At 35.1% G+C, this 26,810-nt stretch overlaps 1 long non-coding RNA gene and 1 pseudogene across 1 annotated transcript in view; both read right to left on the reverse strand.

The window, feature by feature from the left end:
- Positions 1 to 18,752, reverse strand: part of LOC107516241 — a 600,835-nt gene extending 582,083 nt beyond the window's left edge. The window contains exons 1-2 of the long non-coding RNA XR_001598236.2: positions 18,502 to 18,752; positions 4,701 to 4,790 (exon numbers count right to left, since the gene is read on the reverse strand). This is a non-coding gene — a long non-coding RNA (uncharacterized LOC107516241). The remainder of the gene's footprint in view (positions 1 to 4,700; positions 4,791 to 18,501) is intronic.
- Positions 1,676 to 1,794, reverse strand: LOC118612615 (annotated as a pseudogene).
- Positions 18,753 to 26,810: the final 8,058 nt, after the last annotated feature.

Raw genomic sequence — 26,810 nt, forward strand, 5'->3', positions numbered from 1 at the left:
GACCGAGCTCCCCTTTACGGTCCTGACATCACCTCCTACCCCAGCGGAGTCTCCAGTTACACTGGCTGCTGCGCTCTGCTCAGGGCCCTGGCACAGGCTGCGTCCTCTGCCTGGGGCACATCTCCAAACTCCCCCAGCACCGGGGAGGAGCATGGCCAACTCCCTCATCACCAGTGGAGTCTTTCCAAAACACATCACCTTAACGTGCCCCACCCTGACCACCTTATTTTACTTTGTCTCCCCAACATCCTGTCACCTCCATTGCCCTTACACTGTTCTACTTTTTCTTTTTCCGATTTTATTTTCTCACATTCTGTTTAATTGGAGTATTTATTATATTGGTCTATGTCGATTAGAATATAACTTCTGCCAAGAAAAGCAATTTGTCCATTTTATTCAAGGATGTATTTCAAGGATCTACAACAAGACCCCCATAGGTATGCAACAGATATTTTGAAGAGAATGAATTACTTGAATTTATTGCTAATAATAAGCATACACATTCAAATTTAATTCTAGGAAGAATAAGATAAGCAAAATCAGAAATGTATGAAATACTGTTAGTTTGAAAGGAAACAAAAATATATTGATTCAGATGGGAAGAAAAAATAAATGCTTTACAGAACATTTTATTTAAGATGAGCCTTTACAGATTGCTAAAATTTTCATAATTGGATAATCACTTTGTGGCCACCAAAAGAATGAATCAAATAAAACTAATTATTCCTTACTTTTTATATTTCATCACTCTACTTAACACTAAGAACACAAAGATGAATAACCCGGTCAGATAGCTAGTAAGATGGGACAGAGGAATAAAGGAACAGGGGCCCAACCCAGAGACTGCCCAAAGAGCACTGTTGGCAGTTAGAGACTCTCTCCTGCATCCCCAGAGACAGAGGACAAGAAGGTCATAATCTTAGCTGGTTTAATCCAGCCACAGACACCTGCGTAGAAGACACTACCCTAATCTTCCCACAATCTAATACTGATTATACTGTCATTATAATACTACCTTTGTGCCTGCAAGTTCATGAATCTAATTATAACAGACGGAATTCTGGGTAGGCAAAGGGTTATACAGCAGCCAGTGTCAATCAAAGTGACCTCACGAGTCAATCACCTAGGAATGCCCATTACGGCCCAAATATAATGCAGACCTTTCACTTCTGGATTGTGGAAAATTACAGCTCTATTTCCTGAAAACCCTCTCCTTCTTTGGGGTGTACGTTGTCTTATCTCTTCACCTCCCAAATTTCCCAGGGCTGCAGGCTTCCTTAGCATGGCCTATCTCCTTCTAAAATATATTTTCAATAAATCTTACTTTTTCTAAATCCCACCGAGCTGTAATTGTTTTGCTGTGCTGACGAGGAAGAACCAAAGGACAACACACACCACCACCGTCCTCCCCAACGGTGCTGGGGCAATGCCAGAGTTCACATCGCCCCAGCGGAGATAACCTAAGTACGAATTATTTGCTTATAGCGAAGTGTGTGTGTGTGTGTGTGTGTGTGTGTGTGTGTGTGTGTGTCCTGATTTTAACAATCAATCAATCAATGGTAAAATAAATTGCTAAAATAAAGAACATTTAGAAGACCCGTCTGAGAAGACTTCTCGGAGGAAGTTGCAAAAAAACAAAAATATAAACGTATTTTTCTTTTTTCTTTTTATTAATGCCTTACAGCACCTGGTCTTCCTAGGTGGTCTCCCATCCAAGAACTAACCAGGCCCGACCCCGCTTAGCTTCCGAGACCAGACGAGATCAGGCACGTTCAGGGTGGCGTGGTCGTAGACTAAACATATTTTTCAAGTCGAAAAATAAACTTCGTTCATGAAATATTTGATAATACTGCTATGGGAATAAAATGGCAGAGTGTCTAAATGAGATCTCAGTACACACTCAATACATGCTGACATTATAAAACTTATTTACATAATGGTTAAATTTGGATATAGTGTTGACATCACTGCAGATTCCAAATCAATTGTTTTAATTCAACCATGAAGACTGAAATCCAGAAAGATGAATAGAAAGGAAGCTTCGGTCCATTTCATGAATTTTATTCCTAGATAGAAACTGCTATTTTCTTCCCATTTGTCTTATTCCAACAAAAGTGACTTAGAAAAAGACCAAAAAACAAAGCCCTTAGCATCACGCACAGCCAAACCTCAGCGTTCCCTCTTCTAAGCAAGTTTCCATTTCATCAGAATCTTCTAACGTTCTGAAATAAAAGTTACTTCCCAAAGGCTTTCCACAGATGAGGAAAACAAATGGAGAAATGAGAATGACTTACACTACGCCCCAAGAAGCCATTCATAGCAATCCCGCTGCATCGCCCAATTTTTGCAATCCCCGAAACTGCATAGGGAAAAGAGCATTCACGGGCTCCCCCTCTTCTGCTTGCAGTAGATCTGAGTTTCAATTTTGATTCATTTGTTCTTCCTGCTAGTGCGAGATCTTTCTATGTGCATTTGCAACTCCCAAAAGGATTAAGGGAAAAGAAAATAGAACAATTGTTTTGCTTTCATTTTTCGTAGCGGTTAACCCATTTTCTTTCAATCCTCTATTCACTACATTCTGAAAGAATAAATATAATCACTATCAAGGGAAAAAGAGGCTTCCCTTCAAAATATATCCTCAGAATGGCCAAGTTCTCTTTTAAACAGCGGATGCTACATTTTACTCTCAAAAGCTTTAACAAGGATATTATATATTTATAGATTTTTTTAAGGTGAAATATTTATAAATACATTATATAAATTATGATCCTTGAAATAATTCTATAATCTGAATGAGTCAACACATCATGACCAAAATGAACATTAGCAAAATGTTTCGGCATTTTTCATTGGATTCTCTCCCTTTTAGTATCAGCTGCCAAACACCGTTATCTTCTGAGAGACACACCACCTTTGAGCCATTATTTACAGAACTAAAACTAAAATATGCATGCAAACTGGCCAATTATTTTAAAACATGTGTACACTTAGATAGATTAAAATGATACTGGAGATTGGAGGAAAATAAAAAATCTTTTTGCTTTATCATCTCACGTTCCACTGAAGGAAATGAAGGCTGGAACTACTAAATTGCCTCCCAAAGAACCAGGATTAGAACCAGGTTCCCTACCCCGGTTCTGTATTCTCTCTGCTCCATCACATCCCATGGTGTCACCTCGCATTTTATGGATGATAAAATCATCAAAATAGAATAGTGTTCCATAAAATGATAACATCTCTTAAAGTTTTACACATCGAAATAATCTCTACTTTCGCTATTTTGTTAAATCGGTAGTCTACCCCTTTAGATATTTCTGGAGGTACTATATAGGAGCTTTGATTTATGCAACAGTGAACATTTCACATAGAAGAATGACATATTTAAGGAGATTTCAGAAAAAAAAAAGAAAAATCCATTTAAGATGGAACTGAAACAAAAAATAGGATTTTCAAATCACGTGATATCACTTACACGTGGGATATAAACTTTTTTTTACATGAGAGACCAGAAATTGCCCCCATCCTCACTCTGACTTTTTACTATTGGCTTCTCTTGAGGCTCCCAGCAAACAGTATTGATTTCAGAGTTCCTAACAGTTTAATATTTTTATAACTAACTTGAATCATTTTCTTTCCAATATAATAATTTTCTGGTTTTTTTTTTTCCTTTTTCTTTGGTTCAAGACATTTAATTCTATGTACTTTCTACTAAAGAAACGAAAGTAGTTGGGGGTGGGTGGGGACAGACATCCAACTCTTTGCCAGATGCTTTCCCTTCCTAAGAAAGCCTAGTAAAAACCATGGTTAGCAAAACACCTCAAGGGGATGAAGGAATGAAAAAAAAAAAAAGTCATTTTCCCAAGGACCTTAGGATCGGGCATATTTCCAGCTTCCCCTACTTATCTCTTTTGGTTCCCGCTCAGCAAAATATCTTCCCCTAAACACAGCCATGCCTGAAGGAGGAAAGTTAGTTAACCCTTTGATCACCATATCTTTAGGTCAGTCTAGTGTATGTAAGAATCATGGATCACTCTGGTAATAGGAAAACCTCTTTGACACATTAGGCAAACATTTACTCTTACACTCTCCCTAACTGGCCATGTATCATGCATTCACTCATACCATTCAAAGAGAAGTTTGGAGGTAAAATTGCTTGTTATAAACATTTTAGCGATGATGATTCTGTCGCTGAAGTACTTCCTACTCTACACTCAGAAGAGATATGGTCCAAGTACGAAATCATTTCTGAGATTCTGCACTCTGAAGATAATTTTTTTTAATTAAAATGTATATATGTGTATATATAAATTATATGTGTGGTTGTAATATATAGTAACCATATATATAATTAACTTCGTAAGTCATCAAGCTGCATGTTCACACCTCCTTCAGAAAAATGCCATAAAAACAGACATCGGCTACTCATGGATAATAAAACACAGTTATTACTAATTCCTATACCGGAAATTTCCTTTTCCTTACTCTGAAATTTGCCTCTTTTTCCTCTACCGGAAGTTTAGAGATAGTTAAAAATCAAATAACTTTTCAGATTTTTTAAATTGGATTTATGACACACTTCTATTTCACAGAGGATGGGGTCAAGGGGAACCTCTCACCCACCAACGTCTCTAACATTAACATCTCAAGTATTTATACACACAAACATCAAGGTCCACAGTTTTAGGTTTTGCTTTGCTTACCTACTAGATTCCTGGTCTGGTGCATCTTGGTTTCGTTCTCTGTCGGAAACTCTCCAGTATCTCTACTTCTTTGGTTAAAGCCAATGGTCTCTAGAATCCAAAGGGGATACATACATGTCACTATTTTAGACTACCAATTATTTTAAATCCAGTATGCTAGACTGTTTCAAATCTTGGGAAAAAAAATGGTTGTATCCCACTGAAACAATCATTCTCATCCCTGCTACATATTTACAGGGTCTTTGCTTAGAGTGTTCTGAGTGCATTCCTAGTTTTCTAGTATGATTTTCTTTTCCCAGGGTTGTATTGTTGTCCCTAATTTCTCCAAATTGTAGTAATATTTAAGTTCTGGATCTTTGTGATAATTCATATTCTGACACCAATTTTTGAGGTTGTTGGAAAGGTTGATGAAAAGGCGTCAACCGACAAAGATAATGATGTAATTTTTCTTAAATGAAAAAACAAGTGAAAAAATACCAAGACAGCCATACAAATCCAGAATGATGCAGTATCTCCATGCTTTCCAAGACCCCAGTTCCCAAAGAGGACCCATTATCTCTGCAGAAAATTCTTCTAGCCATAAGAAACTTGCCTTGCTGTTATGAAGAGTAACTTGTTCCTGTGACTCTTCTGGAAATCTTGGCTGTTAAGCTGGTATAAATAACTAATGCAAATAATCTCAGTCCATTTTTTTTTAAATTTCCTTGAACACTGAGAATTTGAATGGTCAGTCTTCAAGGCTGTCTAAGGCTTTCTATTTGCTTGAGGTAAGTCACTTGCCTGGGGATTCGCAGCTGAGACCAAATCTGAATTCAAAACTAGGTCACTGTCCTTACACACTCTGCTATACTGCCTGTATGCTGTGATTGATTCCTATATAACTGATTTCACCTCATTAAGCTTTGAAGTTTCATCTAAAAGTATACTCATAAAGGGACAGAAGTAGATGAAGAGCATACCATGCACTTATTAAAAGTCCATGAAAAAATTACTTTAAAATATAGGTATTTAAAATTCTTGTCTTTCCTTAGAACACATCATTTTGTCATGAACACAAAATTATAAAACGAGTCACATAGTTTTACTTTCTTTTGGCTATTGAGAGATTCAGAATCATATCTGGGAACAGATTCTGTAATGCGCAGGAAATCCTTGAAGCTACTAATTTAACCCTTTTACTTAACTATATTTCATAAAAACTAACTCATCAGTGACTATTGTGGATAATAATAACAGAATAACTAATATCTGATTTTATTCTGTTTTACATGAATTATTTTCTTTAATGCTCACATGCTCCTCATGAGGTATGAACTGTTATTTTCCCAGTCAGGAGAAATAAAGGCACTCAAGAGCTATATATAACTTCTGCTTATATCCAATTAGACCCAATGTAGTCATATAAGGATAGGCTAGGAATGTAGATTGTAGACAAGTGGTATTCTACTTGAAGTGCTAAAAATAAGGAAGAGAAAATGAACTGTGAGAGATGGAAGAATTCATTGCAGCTTCCTAATCCAAAATTGAGAAGAAAGAGAAAAGCACCTGAATTGATTATTTATTTAAACATGAAGCGACTTAGCCTGAATTATTCAGTTACCCTATTTACACTGTTCACATAAACTAGGAAATTCTTCTATTTCCCCTCTGGTCATTTCTATATATAAAGATTAAATTGTGCTCCATCAATCTTCATTTGAGACATCACGATGCAATGACATCACACACTGCTTAAACGCACTAGAAACTGTTTGAAGAATATTCTTTATTTAATCTGAAAATGCCCTCATTGCCACCTATGCCCTTTTAGTATGATTTTAGTTTACTTTATAATAAAAAAATACACAGGTGTCATTTATTAATATTTTATATTGAATATGATTTATTGCATTCTCTTTTCTTGGAGACATGACGAGCACATTAGATTTTAATGCATTGACTACCCTGTACCACGGCACATAATTTAATTTTTATCCCACTAATCATAAATTTTGCAATAAATTTGTGTCATGAAACTGTTTTCAATAAATACACTGAAATTAATTTGTATTGATCTCAGTATTTAAGAGAGATTCTGAAATATAACTATAGATGGATAAGTAATAAAATTGAAAATCACTCTGTTTTGACAAGTTTCTCCTTATCGGCAGAGCCTTTTAAAGCAAGTATGTATTGGGTACTAGGGTATTATCATTTTTCTGTCTCTAATATTATCTTAATTTCTGGGATATCGCATGCAAAAGACTCGACATAGAAGAGATCACTTCGCATTCATTGAACCAACATGGCACAGAGCCCATGTGGCTGGCGTCTGGGAGACAGTGGCTCAATATGAGGCCGGTGGGAGTCAACAATGGCCATAACTTTTTGAGCCTTTTAGGACATATCGAAGTTTTGTTATTAATTTTAAGGGCCTTTGTAAGCCATGAAACTGAACGAGATTGTTTAGCATTAACTTTTAGAATATACAGCCAAGGAAAAATTTCTATTTTAGAAGTGCTGTGATGCTAAAATATTCTTATTCTGGTAAGATTAATCATAGGTGCTTCTGGGCCAGCTTTTCTTATACTGCAGGTCCACATACTTATCCAATGTTTGACCTTAAGCTAGTTACTTAACCCTTGTAAACCTCTGCGTGTCCTATTTACACAGACTTGGCTACTTAGTGATCACCAAATCCTCATGAGAGTGCAGCCAGGATTAAACAAACTAATCCATGCATATCTATTAAGTTTTACACATTAGCCATTAATGTGTTTCTCATAGGCCTTTACGAATTACAACTGATATTGTATAAAACTTCGGAAAGTAAAGGTGAAATAAATTTAAAATACCAGTTATGGTACTCTGAATCCTTAATCACCGTTAAATGGCCGTGTGTTAGTTAAACTCAATTATAATGAATAAGGGGGATGGCAGGGGACAACTAGGAGTCTGCCACATCGGTCTTCCTCACTAATTAGACATACTAATTGCAAGGACTCAGAACAACACTTTTTCTACTGCAGTATATCCAACACAGAGGAACACAATAAATATTTCCTAAACAGACGGGTAAATTAAAGCTGATATGTAATGGTCTCCATTTTCTCTGTGAAGTAGTAGTCAAGGTTTTCAGCGAAACGTGGAGTAAGAGAGAATGAGAAAGAAAATCTGAGGAAAGTGGTAAATATTTGAAAATACAGCTACAAAAATTTAAAACAGCAGATACACAAAAAGGGTTAAGGCTGAAATGTGCAGAAGTTCCAGTTGAATGTGAAGACCATACGGGCGCAACACCAAAAAATAAATATTTTTCTGTAATCGTCTCTCCAGTTGTAGCTTAGAATCAAAAGTAGAGAAACGTGTAACTGAATTGAGCTGGAAGTAAGAGCAGGCTGAGCAAGAATGGCAAGAGAAGAAGCCAGACATGTGGGTGTTGATTAAAGAATGGATTCTACAAAAAAAGGGGGCTAAGTTGGGGTAGAGTAGACTGTACACCATCTTTTAAAAAAAGACGAAAACATGGATAGTATTAATGTATACAAAGTCACTATAATAGAAAACAGTGAAAGCATAAAATGTTAGAATGATGAAAACGGTATATTCAAATTGTTCTATACCTCAACTTTTGACAGAGAAATAGTAAGGGTCAGGTAAGGTACTGGATGTGTTTTGCTCAATTTATTATCTTTGTATATTGTCAATTATTTTGCCGTCTCACACATTACTAAATAAACAGTTTGTATCTAGGTCAAATTATAAATGTAGAAACAACTGGGATAGCATGATAATCATTTAGATGTGTTTTTTTATGTTTATATTTTATGTTTAATCAACAAAAATTTTAAAAATCTGTTTTATAATGTAGAAATGTATTTGTATAGTACTAGTTTAGCAAACATATAAGTAAATAGGAATACGCTGAGGATACAAATGATGATGTCTTTAAGAACTGGTCGCACAATCAGAACAGATTTGAGATTACTACTAAAGAATGAAAGGACAGATGTCAGTAGATAATAGTTAGATATTAGTAGATAATGAATATTAGAGAAGAATTGAATTGGAGATATGGAATAGTTATTGGAAATTAACACTAATTTTAAATTTAACCTGACATATTTATCAGGGAAAATTCATGTTTTCTTTAATGAATAGAGAATATCTTTCAAAAGAATGTTAAATAAAAAAATAGAGAGGGCCAGCTTGGGTGCTAAACAGACAAAAATAAACAAAAATAAATAAATAAATACACATGCCCCAGGTGAAATCATTTATGTTGTCCTAGTCTCGATTTCCTCATCTGGAAATGAAAATAACTGGTTTCTATTTTTGGTCAGAATTTTTTTCCAAAAGTTCTATAAGACAACATAGAAAATAAATATGATACATATTTTTTTTAATTTAATGATAATCTGAATGAAAGGAAAAAGAAGGGCAAATCAGATAAAGAGAAATGCTACCTACCTGTAAGATGATTAGAATAAAATGTTTTAAAATGTGCAATTGTTGTGCTGTCATAGTCTATATATATAGACTATGTTACTGAACCGTGAGAGAAGAAAAGAGGTCAGAGGCTTTAGTATCCGAAAAACTCGTATTTCTCACATCAGCCCTTAAGCATCAGACTTGTGGAAGCTTCACTGAATACAAGAAAGCGGCAAAAGTTTTAGGAAGATGACTTTAGTCCTTAGTCTCATGCACAAAAATGACACAATGCTTTAAAACAAAATAAAGGTCACCGATGTAGCACGAGTCATGTGCAGAGGGAAGGGCTAGAAAAGGCAGTGAAGCAATAGTGCCAGTAGGAGAAAGACTTAGATGAAATGGCCAGAGAAGTCAAGAGTTTGAACCAAAAAAGATTTGTCGGATAAGAGTGAGTCAGTCTTTTTTATCTTTTACACAGCTGGTCAAAGGAATAAACCAATTCTAAAATATAATCACTTGGCTATTTCATTGAACTCATATAAAAAGAGAAAAATTTTTCGAGTGGCTAAAATCCTTTTCAGACTTTCAATCCCACGTATCAGACATTGAGTTTTTTTTTTTCATTCAACTACTTTAACTTGTTATATTCCTTGATATTGAATTTTCTGTCTATATGGATTTTTCATAGTAACATATGCATAAAGTAGTGTGCGATACACCGATATAATTATTAAATTATACCCATTTCTTGGGAGTGGTAACTGTAGCAAAAAAAAAATCTACATAATAATTAGCATTTTTGATACCATTTATATGAATAAATATGTGAACCAAGTCAAATGACAAAACAAGGAAAGATCTTAAAATAGAAAGATGACATAAAGATGTGACAGTTCAGAGATTTTATTTTAATATCCAAGTATAACATGTTATAAAATGTTCTATTACTTTGGCATTCTTTTTTTCACTTTTTGATTTATAATAAATAATTTTGTATAGCTATATACATTAGTTTCATAATCATTTACCATTACTGTATTATTACTTTATATATGACATTACTACCCATTTATTATTATTTAAAAGAAGGGCACTGTAAGTGAGCACTGCTAAAGCATTTTTTCTAAAATGCATCTTTTTGTGTATTTCTAGTTATAGCCTAGTTGACAACATTATTCGAGTGAATTAAATTCTGGAAATGTCAGATATTTTTGCTACATCTTATTTCCCCCCGCCCCCCTTTCTCCTGATTCTATGTTACAAAGTAGAACTACCAATTCTGGTAAAAATTTCCCAAAGTAGTTGCTCAAATGTAGCCAGCAGATGTCTCTCTTAGACTCATCCAATCAGTGCAATGTGTTCCTTTCTTCTTGAGTTGGAACTTACCATGCAATGCATCCCTTTACTTGAGACATTAAGATAGAATGTGACTTATCAGATACTTGTTCCTCAAGGTACAATCAGTATAATTTAAGCAGATTGCTAAATGTCAAGATGATCTAATTTCTAAAGCAAGGGAAAAGAAACAAAGAGTTCTTTTATCTTTAGATATATAACCCTTCCTGGTTCATGAAGAAAATAACGAGACACAATGAAGCTGAATGGTTAAAAGCAACTGCAACTAAAGTGAAAAAGCTACAATTCATACCTGTGAAGAAATAAACAATAGGTCTATCAAGGAAATATATAACAAATGCCAACAATATGTACAGCATTGCACAATATTTGTGTGTATACAAAATTAGTATGCTTTCAATTTACTAAATTATGACTTATCGAATGAAAAACTTCAAGGATTGAAATTATATATATAATCAATTGTATGTATGCGCAACACCAATATTTAGAATTTAAAGGCATGCTCAATTATTGATGTTCAATTTCTTCCTTTATAGATGTTCGATTTCTCCACTGCTTTACGTAGGCAAAATAATTTACTCTCTATGCTCCCTCTGTACTCACGTCGTGTCATGAAGTGTAATCAAACTTAAATGAGAACTTACATTTATAAAATTATCGGAACTACAAAAGTCAATGTTCAAAGTTTCATAGCTTTCCTATATATCAATTTTCTTTCAGGTTTATTCACCTTTTGTTTTTGTTTTTCTTACTGATTATATCTCTCTTCAATTAGCTTTTGAATATATAGTTTTAAAACCTGACACCTAGATGTGCGTGTTCATTTCTAGAAGTGGAAAATAGTCATAACATACTATAGTTACGTTAAAATTGGCACACTGATCTGGATTTCTGAGTTGGATCATTCTTTGCTGGTTTTAGTAGTCACATTTAATCATTTTTTGCAAACAGCGCCTATTGTTTCCTATAATTCCTCTGTTTTTATTAAAATTTTAAGCTTATGTTACAGCTCAAATTTATTTCATCCAGCCCTGCCATCTAACAATCAAAATATTTATAGACATACTTATACACATGACACTTTATAAATCAAATATGCAATCTTTACTTATGGAGGCAGGCTTTTCTCTCATTGCTACCTGCCATTTTCCCAGCTTCTCTATCCATAAACAGGTTTTCATATTAATTTTTTCACTTTATAAAGGTATTGGATGTATTTTAAGCATATTTAACCTCCTTTCAGATGCGAATGATAGAATACTACATTGTGGGAAAACAAAAACTAATAATCGCACAAACCTGGTTAAATTCGGCCTCATCTATGTCCCTAACCTTTCCGATTATCGTGGTAGCAGTGATTGTGAACATAGTGGTGTGTAGAAAAATAATAATAGGAGATAAGATAAAGTTTTGTTATGTATGTAATAATTATTTAGTGAAAATACAGAAGTTAAATGTAACAAAATGTTAACAGCTGTTAATTCTGGTGGATGGAACATATATGTTTGTAATTTAATCTTTGTTTTTGATTGCACTTAAAAATTCCCCAATAAGATAGAGATAAAAGACTGTTAGCTCAGGTCAGCATTTCCTTTGTTAACTTATATACTATTTAAAAATGGCTTCATAAGCCTGTCTTTATACCTACCCTAAGATCACTATCTTAATAACGCTAAGTAATTTATAATAGTAAAATCTTGTTGTTAAAAATATTTCGATAGATTTTTAAATTTCACTGGTAACAGACTACCCTCACCCACTATTCAGGGAGATCTGTCTTACCCATGTGTGACTGAAGAGTAAGCTCCAATTCAGTGATCCCCTCTTCAGCTATTCCAATTGAGTAACAGACATATTATTTGGGGTGCCATTACTTTGCCTCAAACGCAATCTTAAAAGTGGCTAGAGAGATCCCCAACAAGTAGTTCTTCTCGGTATAAATAATGTTTAGCTGGTGTAATTAGCCAATTTTATTTTCTGCCTCCTTTTAAAGAATAAATAGCTTTGCAGTATTTAAAGTGTAATACAAAACAGGTTATTCATCATGGGTTTTAGTGCCTGGTGGTCTAGCATTTACTACCAAACTTTTTTAGAGACTTTAAACCTAAATTAAAGCTTGAAGCATGCAATTATGCACAATGCATATTGTAAGGACAGTTAATGGACTCTATCATTTTAGGGCTAACAGCTGTTTTCTACTCATAAATTCTATTCATAGATTCCAACCACACTACCAGCAAAATTAAAAACAGGAAGCTGAAGGAGAGAAATAGAGCAATATAAACATTTTCTTTTCTTTTAGAATCGGAACAATGGAAAACAACCAAATTCGGGAATTATTTTTATTATTAATGACTCCCTTTATCTGTCTAAAAGTACTTATATTAGTGTCTATTTGATTATATACTAATATTGCTATATGTGTAATACCTACCTGCTTGATCCTTTCCCATTTCTTGAATTTTAACCTTTCTTAGTCTTGTTTTAGGTATAGCTTTTTCAAATAAAATTTGTTCTTTTATAAAATCTAGCATTCTCTGTATCTTTTAAAGAAGTAAAATTGTATTTGGACTTATCTCAATCACTTTAGTTTGTGTTTTATATATCTAGTCATCATGTTTATTTCCCTTGTAGTTTTATTCCATTTTTGAATTCTCTAAAATTAATAGAACTTTTATATTATCTTTCCTCCTTTATAAAATTCAGATGTTATATATTCTATATTTTGCATACTTGTAACATTTTGTAACCCTTTATAGAAGTGGATCATTCTTATCTGTGCAAATCTATGGATTTTCACAAAGTGAACATGCCCATGAACCAGTCTCCAGATTAAGGTCACAAATATCCCAGGAAACCTCTAATGCTGACTGTCACTATCACTAGCTGCTCAGCTTTGAGTGTCATGTTAGGTGATTTCTTTAGACCTATTCCTCAGTTCACAAATTCTCTGTATAGTTCTGTCTAATCTCTTTAGTTTGTCCATATTTAGTTCAGTCCTTAAACATATACCACTTAAGAGTTGTATTTTTTTTTTTTCAAACTTGCTCTTCTCTTTTTGAGGTCTTCAATAATTTATACATGGATATTTAGTACTTTCCTTCTTACTATTCTATTATTTTTAAATTCCAATGTCAATTTCGACTTCTTATATCTATTAACTCTTTCATGGAGAATCACTTCTCATGTTTTATAATTTAGTTTATGAGCTAACTTTTTTTTTTTTCTTTTTTGGTATCTAATTATATTTTTTTCAGTTTCCTTACTTCTGACAATGTTATATGGGACTCAACCTTCTTGGAAAAAATTGGAAGTGATTATTATAAAACCAAAATCTAGGTGTAGATGTATTGGGTCCCAAGGCTTTGATTTTTTGCCCCAGATACATATTTTACCTTCATACTCAAGACTCTAGACAGAAGAGAAACTTTATGGCCACATCTCTGTTTCTGTGTAGGGTTTTTCTAGTTTACTTGTAATGGATGGAGAATCTCTACGACATGAATTTCACAGTATTTGATGCAGCGTTAGGAGGCAGAGTTTAAGCCTCTTCCACAGCCTGAGGCCATCTCTTGTCTTCCTGTGTGGGTTAGAAGCCTAGGGGCCAGACTTTACAGGCCTAAACACAGGAAAGAAGTCACCATGGGCTGTAGGGCTACTGCTGTACACCATGGTGATTTTTATCATGCTTTGTGCTTCTCTTTGAATCTTTCTTTTCATTCCTTTGTATCTGGTTAGATATTATTTTTAGAGTTTTACTTTGTCTATGATCTAATGTTTCTAGCAGAAAGGAAATTATCTGAGTCAGTTTAGGTCATTGTGTTTTAATGAAAGAAAGCAGCGTAAATACTTCACTAAGTCCTCCTATTAAAGAAAATCAGCAGCTGGACTCCTCACATCTGTGTCTCCTTTATGACTCTCGCGTCCTCAGTCCCCTTGTCCCCTCATCTCTTTTCCAGATGTCTCTGCTAGCCAGCCTCTCTGTCCTCTCCCAAGACAACCAAAGAGATCTGATCTCATCATTCACAGGTGGCCGTTCTTCCCCTCCACTCATGTTTCTCCAAACACCGAAATCCTTTCTCGAGCTTTCATTTAGTCAAATATAATCCTAATCGCAGGTTTAGGGAAATCAATTTATAGCTTATTTAAAAAAAAAAAATTACTTTTTAAATGTTGATTTTCAGTAGCCTACTGTAAAAGAGATACTTGCATTGTTAGGGAAAACAAAACAAACAAACAAATCAATAAATAGATAAAACCCAGGAAAAACCTAACATTCTCTAAAAGATTTATAACTCTAAGATGTGGCTGGACTTGGAAAATCATGCGCACACAGCTCTGAGGAGACAAAAAACTATCTTGGAAACCACAGCTTTACCACGCCTTTGATTAGCTAGAGTAGCACGTCCTTAGATATCATAGACAATATAAAGCCATTAGTCAACAAAAAATGGACCTGTTCCAATACCAATTGCAGATTTTTGTTTTTGTTTCCTTTTGCTTGTATAGTCAGTCTCTAGAGTCAAACACTTTCGCAATCTGACTTCTTCAAGCTGTTTGGTTTTGTTTTAAAATGCGCTTATAAAAACCGAGGCCTTTTGTTACGCAATACCATGAATGCACTAAACGCCACCAAATTGTTCACTTGAAAATAGTTTACTTCATGTCGTGTGAGTTTTACCACAATAAAAAAAAAAAAAGAAAGCGGAATTTTTCTCACCACCAGTGTTAATTGAGTAGAACCAATTAATTTCTGCTTGTGCACAGAGTTTCCTCCTGACGTGGTCCTGACGTGGCTTAAGTTCCAAGATGGAAATGTGCCATCTGAGAGATTTTGCCTGGCTTCACCTAGTTTATGCACTCAGTTTGTCGCAGATGGCCTCTCCCTGCTTCTCTTTCCACCAGCTTACCTGCTGCTGCTCACCTCTTAACCCCCTACAATCTGCTTTTCATTCGTGCAATTCCAGGAACATCTCTAATGACAGTTTTCTACAGTTTGACAAATCCAGTGGGCATTTTTTTTCTTTTTTACCTTAAGCTTTCTCCAATATTGAAAATGGAGATAATAATCTTTTTCTTGAATATTTCTTACGGTTTTGAGTATTTTTAATGTCTTCATCTGATTCTACTACCTTTCTTATTTCTTAGCAGAGTTCGCTGGTTCTAATTTTTCTGTTTACCTTTTTGATGTGGAAATTTCACATTATTAGTTAACAGGCCTCTTCTCTTACATTGTGCAATTTAAACTCACATAAAACTTCTAGGACCACCTACTGTCCTGCTAAACCTTAAATTCATGCAGTAAATTATACAGTCTTTACTGTTACCAACAGACTGCTGAAACCCTCTAGATTAAATATCTTTATTTTAGAATACCAATTACATCTCCAATCTCAACTGTGCTCTGTTATTCCTTTTTATGTCTTTAATCAACTGCCTCTCTCTGAACTCCTACATACTCTTTTCAAGAAAATTTAATTAATGTCAATTCTATGAGAAAAAGGCCATATTTGCTATTTCCTAAGTATATTGAATGAATAAATAAATAAATGAATGAAAATCTGTATTTTACTTATATATTTGGCATCTATATTTTATTCAGTACATCAGAAATACTGTCCTCTCTACATTTCTTACATAATGGTAAAATATGTATATTTGTTTAATGATTCACGTGCGTAGCAGGTATTAGAAAATAGTTTGTTCATTCTTCCTTGTTTCTGTCAGTAAACCTTAACTAAGATGCACACTAATTACTTCTGACAATTACTCTTAGATGTATAAAAGCTCCCTTTAGACTAATGCCAATGTTTTCTACTTTAATATTACTTTTTCAAAGGAAAATTTCTACTATTAAATTTATAGTTAGGAAAGGAAGAAATACTGTAATCAGTTCTGGACATTAAATTAAGTAGTAAGAAACTGTAATGTTCACTTGAAAGAAAGCAATTTTTACCTGCATGTTTTTATTTGGCTACGTAAAGATATCTTTTAAAAATCATGCAATGATTATGTTTACTATCTGAATAAACTATCCTCATTTTGAAATTATAAAAATATAATGAGAGCTTTCTTAGCTCAGCAAGTTAAATTTTTCAAATATTTTATACAATGTCATAACTTAGATTTTTCCAACTTCCGGTCAATGCCATGTGATAATCACGATAGGAAAGTTACAGCTCTATTTTATCAGTCTTTTTCACACTATTTTAAATTAACATCAGTTTATTTTGCCCTATCGTTTTGTATTGAAAAAGTTTTCCTTTATCATTACCTTATTTACAATAATTTTCCACTTCTTAGCTTTATTGGGATGTAGTATATTCTTTATTATATTAAGTCACTGTCGTCTCCTTTCTGCAAGCTTTATTTATGATGTGTCTGGGCTGATTCAAATTTTCTGGCTTTCAAGCCATTCTATTTTTCTTTACATCTTTTCTGAATAAACTTTTTGTACCTGCATGGCGCTTATCCTTTTCTTCTTATCCTATGCCACTGAAAGAATTTTAAAGAAAAAAAAAAAAAAAACAGATGTGCTTTTAAATGTTCTCTCTTTCATTCACTCTCTCCTGGCTAGAGGGCACCTGGAGGCTGACGATTTGGTTCAGAGCATGTGCCAAACAGGGAGCAAAGCTGGGCCCAGGCTTCGCAGAGACACCAAGAGAGACACTTTTGCTCTGGGAATAGTGCTCTAATTTTCCTTTCCAGGAAACCAGTTTATTCTCACACCATCCACTGACTTGACCAAGTCCCCACACAAACTCTTTTCTGCTATTGACAAGTTAAGCAGTGAATTCAGAATGACAATCATTTAGAAGAATACAAATGCAAATACTATCTCACAACTTGGAACAGGAAAAGGAAGTTAGTGATAAAAAGAAAAACATTTTAAAAATAAATATTCATGCTTCTATTTCAGGGATCCTTTATTTCCTCTTATTTCATGGATATACAGAAAAAACATACTGCCACCGAGCTATCTCACCCTGCATCTCCTACTTATAATTTCGCAAAATGCTGCATTTTTTTCTTGATAATTTTTGCATGTCAATTAAGCAGGATGCTTCTATATTACATAAATGTACCTCTACTATAAAAGTCTAGGTCCACCTCACACCCACCTTGTTTCAACAGCATTTATCTTTTTTTGGCCTACTTTGGTAAAATTCCACCTAGGCAGACTTACTCCAACTAAGTTATTTTTATCAACAAGAGAAATTTGTTTAGACATAGAAATGGTCTTGAAGCAATAATAACAGCTTTCATTAATGTAAATTAAAAGAATAAGAATGCATTCAATTTGTAGCATCAGCATTTAGCATTTGCACAAGTTTTGTCAAATTATTTGATTTCCACAAAACTGAGATTCCACCAACTTCGTGGGATATCACCTCTTATGCAGTTTACAACCTAGAAAGTAATGTATGGCAGCCCAAGAAAATTTTCTTTTGTCTGTTGAGTGTGAATTGCGATACAGACCTAGTTATTTTGTCTTTTTGCAGGTGAAATAAAGGTTAAATTACATAATCTACGTAAGGTATTTAGAACAGTGTCTTAAACACAGCACTATCCCAATGATTAAGATATATTAGTGTTATTAACTCGTATCCCTTATTGACCTTTGCTGCACAATTACTTTTAACAAATTTTAAACTATGGGGTCTTATAATTCACAAACACCGATTAATTCATTATATACTGCTATTCATTTTAACTACTTTGTGTCAGAAGTCACATCAAAATTTGTCATGTAATTCATTTTAATGTCAAAACAAAAAGTAAGAAATCCACGACACTTTTAATGCAATAGTTCATGAAAATATATTTTGCTATTCTATAAGGAATAATTAACCGTATTTTAATACCTGCGGACCTGTGAATCTATGATGACTTATTTTAATTCCACCTGATAATATCCTTTTACAATAAAGAGCTTCAAAGCTCTTTGGAACAGCATAAATCTGCTAAGCACTACTTCATTACTCTAAAATAATTCATCGTAATTAACACATAATTTCAATAATTAACTTACCCTTGCTCTGCCTCAGTTTCTTTTTGAGCATTTATACTGGAGATGAAATGGTATGTTCCATAGAGAAAATTTTTACTGAAGGCAAATTTGACTGGAGAGCCAGAGAAGGAAGAGAAAAGAAAAGGCACAGCGTAACTAACTATCAGCGTGGAGTTGCCCAATGTCCTTTGTACTCCTCCATTGTCTTTCAAAAGCGTGATATTGAAAGGAGGTTTGGGGACAGTCTCTCACTTGTCGTGTCTGTTCTGAATCGTCTGGAATTCTACTTGTTTTCTCAACCCAGTACTGACATGGGTATGATGGCTATAAGTTTCTTGTCATTGTCCCGCAGGAGCCTTTTCCCTTATCAGCTCTTGGCAGATTGAGACCATTTAAGGAAAGACTTCTTTAGTGGTTTATCAACCTTATTTTCATAGCTTCTTATTTCCCAATGTCAAAAAGTATTATGTACAATTTAAAAAATTTCACCCAGCCTTGCTAAGCAACTGTGAGTAGAATTGTATTTTAAGTGATATAGGAAACGAAATTGACCTTGGTAAGCTTCAAGACTGGTCAGAAATAGGACAACTCCTTCATTTTGACTATTATTTACAGAACACAAGAGCTAAGCTCAAGGAAAGTAGACTGTTTTAAGAGAAGGGCACAGCTATTTCTCAAATATCCTGCCCATTATGTCCTCTTCAGCAAATGACAGCTCGTATTTCATTTGAACAAATCAACTAGAGTTATAATATTCTTTCATGTTCTACAGGGATAATTTCCAAACTCTGCTCCAGCAGCGGCACGAAGACCTTGTTAGAAATTCAAATTTTCAGGCCTGACTCCCAGAACTACAGAAACGCCCAGAAGTCCTGTTGGTTTTAGACAACCTTCTAGGTTTTTCTGACGCATCAAGTTTGAGAAACCACTAGAGTAAGCAAGCTACAAACTCTCATTACAAGCAAGGTGAGTTCATGTGTTTTCACTGCCATTTATTTCTACAATGTCCCTTGTCATAAATTTGATTATGAAAGCAGTGCTCGGGAGAAAACTAGGAAATTATAGTTTACAAATTTGAAGCCTGTCTACCCACACTGTTGTAAAAACCCACCAAGGGTGGGTTGGGGTAGGAGGTCGGGGGCAGAAAGATGCATGCAGTAAACAGGAAAACAAATCCATAAAAGGAGAACACAAAAGACAAACAAAGCCACCATCCCCAAACTTTGCAACGCTCCATTTGACTCATCTTTAGTCACAAACAATTCTAACAATTTATGACCAAACAAGGCAAGCGTTTGAACATGTATGTTGAGGATTTACTCCATACTGCAGTTTAGGAAAACAGTGAATCATTTGCTGCCATAAAAAAGTGTGTGCACTATTCAGAAATTTCTTGAGAAAATATTTCCAGATTGGGTAATAGCTTTATGAATGCAACTGAAGAGCAGACAGGGCTCGACGAAGCTCACTAGTCAAGCCAGAATCAGGGAATTAGGAAAAATACATTTTGTCTTCGGTCATTTACATGACAGCAGTTTTATTTTAAAAGCTTTCTTGCTGAAATTAGAAGGGTTTTGGACAGAGAAACTGAGAATTCCTTTTTTGAAATGAGCTACGTAGGAGTGAAAGTATCAGTAAGTGGGCCGGCTGCATCTCAGGACCTATGCAGAAATAAGTCATGGTGAACTTGGGCCTGAGTCAAAGGCTATGGCCGAAGAGGGCAGGATAGTGGCCGAGTGCTGAGGATCACATTCCATTCCCATCGTTATGAAAATAGAAAGCAAATATGAAGAATAAAGTTTGGTGTGCGCCAAGAATCGCAGGCGGTTCGGTTATAGGACAGAAGGTTTGCCCTTTCCTCATGAAGAAACACTGTATGAAGTCTCTTTTTATTCCAACTGATAAAGCAGCAAACCTGTGTATACTACTAATACAATCATGATATTGCCCTGTGCAAGTGTTTTTGTATGAGAATGAATACAGAGTGAATGGCTCTTCCTTGTAATATGTAGTTTACAATGCAGTAGGGCTCCTTTAGTCTTGAATGGCCATATTTTGAACATGTTTTAATTTGCCAAACTTAATATGACTTCCAAATAAGAATCTTTAACAGATAATAGAGCTTGTCAAATCCTCACATAATACTTTTTTCTATATGTAGTTCTTAACCAGTTGACTAACTCAAAATAGTATGTTTACACAATGTTAAAGCCTGTATTTTGCTATTGGACACTGCATTTCCTACTTATTGGTGATTTACTCCACCAGTCTTTGAGGTTAATTTTCATTGTTTTATGAAGGCAATTTAGCTGTGAATCCAGAGCTCAGTATTTGAATGTGAGCCATGAGTTACTAATTTTCTACTTGTAATCAAATCGTTATAAATGATATATGCATTTCTGTCCACTAGACAGTAATTTTCTATACAAAGAATCTTGAAAATGATAATATTTTACAACCATATAGAAATCTGACATATATTTAGTGTAATTTCCATTGTGCGGCTAAGGAAACTAAACTTTAAATTACAGTAATTTGCTTATATCACATAACGATAGAATTAAGATCTGAATAATCAAAAAATCACGGAAATGTGCAGAGAAATTTTGGCATAGGTAAGTAGAAATATTAAAGAAGTTCACATTAGATCGTTTTGTTATTTGTAAATTAGGAGAAAAGGTTAACTCTAACAGTGAGACAGTCAGAATGACCTTAGGCCTTTAGAGAGGTGAAAATGCTCAATGCCTACAGTCTAGACATTTACAGAGATTTATTTATGTCTGAACAACAACAAAAAAAAAACACTGTTTAGCACAGGAGACCCAACTCAGGTTAGATGCTATGAATTTCAATGAAACAAAAAATCATGACTAAAGAATTTCTCCAAAATCTAGGGACAAAATGTCATCACAATTTCCATGACACAAGAGGGAAAGGGCTGGAGCATGATAGGGAAATGGATTTGGGCATGAATTTTAAAGCATTTCTATAACACTAATTGAGTTCTAAAAGTAACAGAAGATGCTTACGATCCCCAAAAACCTAATACCAAAAAAAAAAAAAAAAAAAAAAAAACCATTTTAAATACTATTTCCACTCAGATTGTAATCTGCTGTTTTGACATAGCTATTTTTATTTCTCTCCTATATTTTCCTAGCCTTCTTTATCCTTTTTTTCTGTCCTGTATCCTTCACCTGTCTTTTTATTCCATTATTTCTTTGTCTTTTTAACATAGTACACATTCACTCTCTCATCATTCCTCCATCTATTTTCCTGGAAATCTATATTTTCACACTTATTTAAGTGTATTTTCTCCATGTTTTAAAAAGTCAAATTCTCTAAGGAAAAAAAAAAAAACTTATGTCATAACTTTAAAGATTAAATAGTACTCTTTAACACTGTAGCAATCAAATTATATAATATTAATTTTTAATTCGGACTCGCATTTTCAATATAATCTAATAAAAGTAACTAAAAGCAAGAGTACAGGATAAAACTATCAAAATAATCAGTAGGAATAAGTTTTCTTTTCTCCATATTTGGTTGTTACTTGACCTATCATATTGTTATCATTTTTAGCCACCATCATTCAACTATAAAACTTTTCAAAGAAAAAATGTAAACACTTCCCTTGAGGTTTAAATTTCTAATCGTGTTCTTATCAATGCAGTTATAAAAGACAAAGATATTCAGCCTTGAACGTGAGCAGAGGAACTCTTATGCCATAAAGTTCTACTAGATTTTTGGAATTGTCTAAAGCATGCTGGGCATCAGATGCCATATCAGCACAATGTTAATTTTAATTTACATTTTCAATTTAATTAAAATGATTTCCTGTCTTTAGACTGTTTTCCTCTTATCTGAAGTCAAATCCCTTTGTATCCTCTGCCTATGGGTCCAAACTGATTTATGTAGTTGTGTTAGTAGACAGTTCAAAACATGCTTCAAATAGTTTATGCCATTTTCACCGTTTTGATTTAAATACATTCTTTAAATATGAAGAGCAATCACTTCCTGAAGCCTATAGAAAAACTGTGCAAGTCGTCTTCGTAGTTTCCTCAGTAATTGTGCAAGTACAGACCCACTAGTATGCCTAGTCTGAGGACTACATTCAAAGGCATATCTAAGCAGCTATGGAACAATTTAACTAGAAACGACATCAAACAAAGCTGAAAAGCATAGCCCGTGAGACAGATTCTTCATAGAAATGAGAGCACAGGCTTAGAAAAGCTTGATAAAACTCTTGGCTTGCACTTAAATTAATTGAAATAAAGGTGCGAACACACTTTAATTTATAAATTGTATAGTCGATTCTGTTGGTAGCAAAAAAGATTACAAAAATGTCACCTTCAATTATAAGGCAAAGAATCTGAAGGGCACACAAGAGAACAGCGTTAAATAACATTCTCTTTATGATTCTATGTGGAAGGAGACATTTAATATGCAAAGTCAAATCATTATCTTTGGAATCAAGTATTTCTTCATATTTAAAATATAAATATAAGAAACGTCCTAATATTGATAAATTGTTTAGTACAGAATATTTTAGGTGTTAATTTTGCCTTCCATGGAGTATAATACTTTTATATTAAAATATATTTCTCAGTGGCTAATAATATTGTAGTTAATTATGGACTCACATACTCACGCAAAATGAATAGCTATAGAGAAACAGTCTACAATGCATTTCCCAAAATCGACTCCTATATTTATTGATTAAATCCATTTAGGGTTTCCATGTGTCAAGCACTCTTGTAAGTACTTTATAAATACAAACTTATTTCACGCTCTTAACAATCCTATAAGTTATGCGCTATTAAGTTTGTAATTTTAATTATGAGAAAACTGAGGCACAGAGGGAATGAGTAACTTGCTTAAGGTAGTATCAGAGCCAAATTGTAAAAAGCTTCTGAGATGGAATTTGAACACGAGCACTCTGTGGTTTTTTGTTTTGTTTTGTTTTTAACGGCAACTATGCCAGCTACTGCTAACAGAAAGCAAGTTTAGGGTCACAGTTCTCTACATATTATCCACAGTTACCTATTTCGGATATTTAGATACTCTCATCAAAGTGCCTAACATTATCTGCTTTTCTTCCTTCCTCCCTCACCTCCTCCCCATCTTCATTCCTTCTTCCTTTATTTTTTTCACAATGCTGAATGACCATCTGGCATTTTGCCAAGGCTCTGAGGCTACAAAAACAACAAGCTCTCAAAATGCTATAGACTAGTGCGGGCTGTAGGCGCTCGCATCATATTAAGACACATGTAAGTGGGAAACCTTTCCCTCCCTGGATGTAGAACGTTACTAGATTTCCTGAAAATGACAACTAAACTGGGCTTGTGTAAAAGTGGTGATAAGTATCAGGGAAGTGGACGGCAAAGGGCAATTGATACAGAAATGAGAGAACCTGAGCAGTGCTGAGAGCTGCAAGGAGTATTTTATAAAAACAGAAAGTCAAGCAGGAATTAGAGCGCTAAGAGACAAATCGTGAAGGTGAGTTTGATTCTCCGGATTACCAAGCATTGAAGAATTTCAATCAGGGAAGAAGCTAAATGCTGTGTGCTAGTAAGATCATCTTAGAAATTACTCCAGTTTAAACATGAGGAAGTGTTTAATCATTCACATGTGAAATTCTTAATGTCAGACAACTTGACTGGAGTGGGAGAATGAAGAAGAGGAGACATATGTGACAAACACCAAAAACATTGTGATAAATACAGTTTAGGATGTTTATGTGGTGAGATAACTACGGGACATTCAGGCAGGAATGCGGAATGGTATTTCAAAGATAGGAATAGCATTTAAAAAAAGACCGAGAGCTCTTAGGGTCTCCAGTTTATGGAGGATAATTGAAGTCACTGGAAAGGGTGACATTTCTCAGAACACTGCATGCAATAAAAAGAAAAAAGAGTTAGAGATCAAAGAACAGAAGGCACTAATACGTAAAGAGTAGGTTTAGGTGAGAAACAGGAGGAAAATTGGGAAAGAATGGGTAGATAGGAAAAAAATCCGAACAGACAGGGCTGGGGAGAACAAGGGGACCAGAGATGCTATTTAAAAGGATGAAGGCTTAAATGTTTCCAAATGCTACAACAATAATTAATAAAAACAGTATGTTAAATGGATATGGCAACAGAGACATAATGAGCAACAGACAGAAACAGTCTGGGTGACTTGCTGGAGTCAAAGATATTGTAACGATGTGAGTAAAAAGGAGCATGATAACTTTTCAAAAAAGCCGAGCCATATAGTTTCTTGGATTCCTCACTCCAATAAAATTTCTCCGCCATTCACATTCATTCCTCCCGCAAATTTCAAAACCCCAACTAAAACTGATCGTTAAATGAAATTTCTGCACCTCCAACCACAGCGTGCTACCCAAAAGCTCTCTCCACACCTGCCCCGCCCCATCCACCACTTCCTCCACTGCTTCTCAACTCTGTATGACCTTCCTCTATAAATTCATAATCTCTACATGATCAGCTCTTCAATGATACCCCCCATCAGCACCAGAGGGTTCTCTTCTCTAGGCATTAGTCAGGTTCTTGGTGCTACAGGTGACCAAAATCCAACTTCAACTAGATTCCGCATGAAAGGAAACGCATTGGCTGTGTGTACACTGGCTTAACGTGTAGCTGGACCTCGGTGGGTGAGCGGTGCGATCACGAACACTTCTCTCCATGCGTGGCTCTGCTTCCTTCTGTGTCGTGGTAATTCTCAGGCAGACATTCTTATATGTTGGTGAGGAAGATGACGCCCAAAAGCCCCAGACCTCTATGCTTCTTATGGCTTGTGGGAAACTGTGTTTTATAATAAGAGATAGATACTTGTTCTTCATTCACTGTTCCTGGCATGGAGCTGCTAAAACCTTTGGAATTTCCTGAGAGATGAGAGTGAGAGCAATAACGGTGTCTTTTGTTATGTGGATGAGATGACATTGGGAAAGCAGGTGAGCATGGGGGCTGGTTGCCAGGAAAATCAACCAAGAGATTAGAGGGTTGGAACTCCAGTCCCACTCCCTGGCTTCTGGGGAGGGAAGAGGGACTAGAGGTGGCATTCGATCTTCAACGGCCAATAATTTAGTCAATCACACATGCATAATGAAGCCTCCATAAAAACCCAGAAGGACTGGGCTTAAAGAGCTCTCGGGCTGGTGGACGGGTGGAGATTCATGAGGAGCGTCAGGCTGGGAGTCGGCACAGCAGCTCCGCACCCCTTCCCCAAACCCTGCCCTGAGCATCTCCTCGATGTGGCTGCTCCTGAATTAAACCCTTTGATACTGAAGTGGTGATCTAGAAGTAAAATGTTCCTCTGAGTTCTGGGAGCCGCTCTAGCAAATCAGTCAAACCCAAGGAGCGGGTCATGGTCGTGTTGTTCGGCTTTCTGATAAGTGTGACGATCGGCCAGGATGGGGTCTGATGCAGTAGATGCTTGTGCCCCTCACGTCAAAAACACCTTAACGATTTAGTTTTCACTCATCATCTGTCACATCCTATATACCTCTACTTAAATACTTATTTTTAATAATTATTTTACAATTCCGAGCCTCCTGGGATTGTAATACCACATCGACCAATGACTTTTTTCTCTCCTGCCTTTGCCTTTCCAATATCCATCCAGTCTCCAAGACATATTGATTTTATCTATGTAATATTTTGCTCATCTGTCTTGTCCTTCACATTTCCAGTGTAACTATTCCAATTCAACTGCCATTTCTCTTCCTAAGACTCTTTAAAGAGCCTATTCACCCTGACTGCAAGAACCGCACATGATCCACTCTACACCTCGATTGCTAAAAAAAAAACACAAAGCTTGACCTTAACATGCCTTTTTAAAACATTTTTAATAGCTCTTCAATTTCTATGATGTAAAGTGATTGATCACAGGCTGGTGTTTAAAATCTACTACTACCTGATCGCAATATACTATTTTAACTTTCCCCTTTTTCCCCTTCACGCAGCTACTTATTAGTCTATTCCCCCAAATGCTTTGTACTTCTTAGCTTTTATGTATTTGTTTACAGTATCCCTTCCATCTGATTTGTCCTCCTTTCCTATCTCTTCAAATAGCATTTTTATTTCAAAGTAAAGTTTAAACGTCACCTTCTTCAAATCTTACTTGATCTCACACAGTTGCAGTGATCTATTTGTCTATACGATCTTATTTATGGTATAGACAGTTTATATAGTTTATATGTAGCTTTTCTGCCTTCATTGTTTGTAAGCTCACTGAACATTAACATTCTAAATTGTTCATTTTTCTCTGCTCCAGAATGCCTGGCACAACGTGCTGCCCACAATGAGGGCTCAGTAATTTATGAAATAAAT

This window comes from Rousettus aegyptiacus, unplaced genomic scaffold, assembly GCF_014176215.1.
Source record: "Rousettus aegyptiacus isolate mRouAeg1 unplaced genomic scaffold, mRouAeg1.p scaffold_m13_p_16, whole genome shotgun sequence".
NCBI classification, from domain to species: Eukaryota; Metazoa; Chordata; class Mammalia; order Chiroptera; family Pteropodidae; genus Rousettus; species Rousettus aegyptiacus.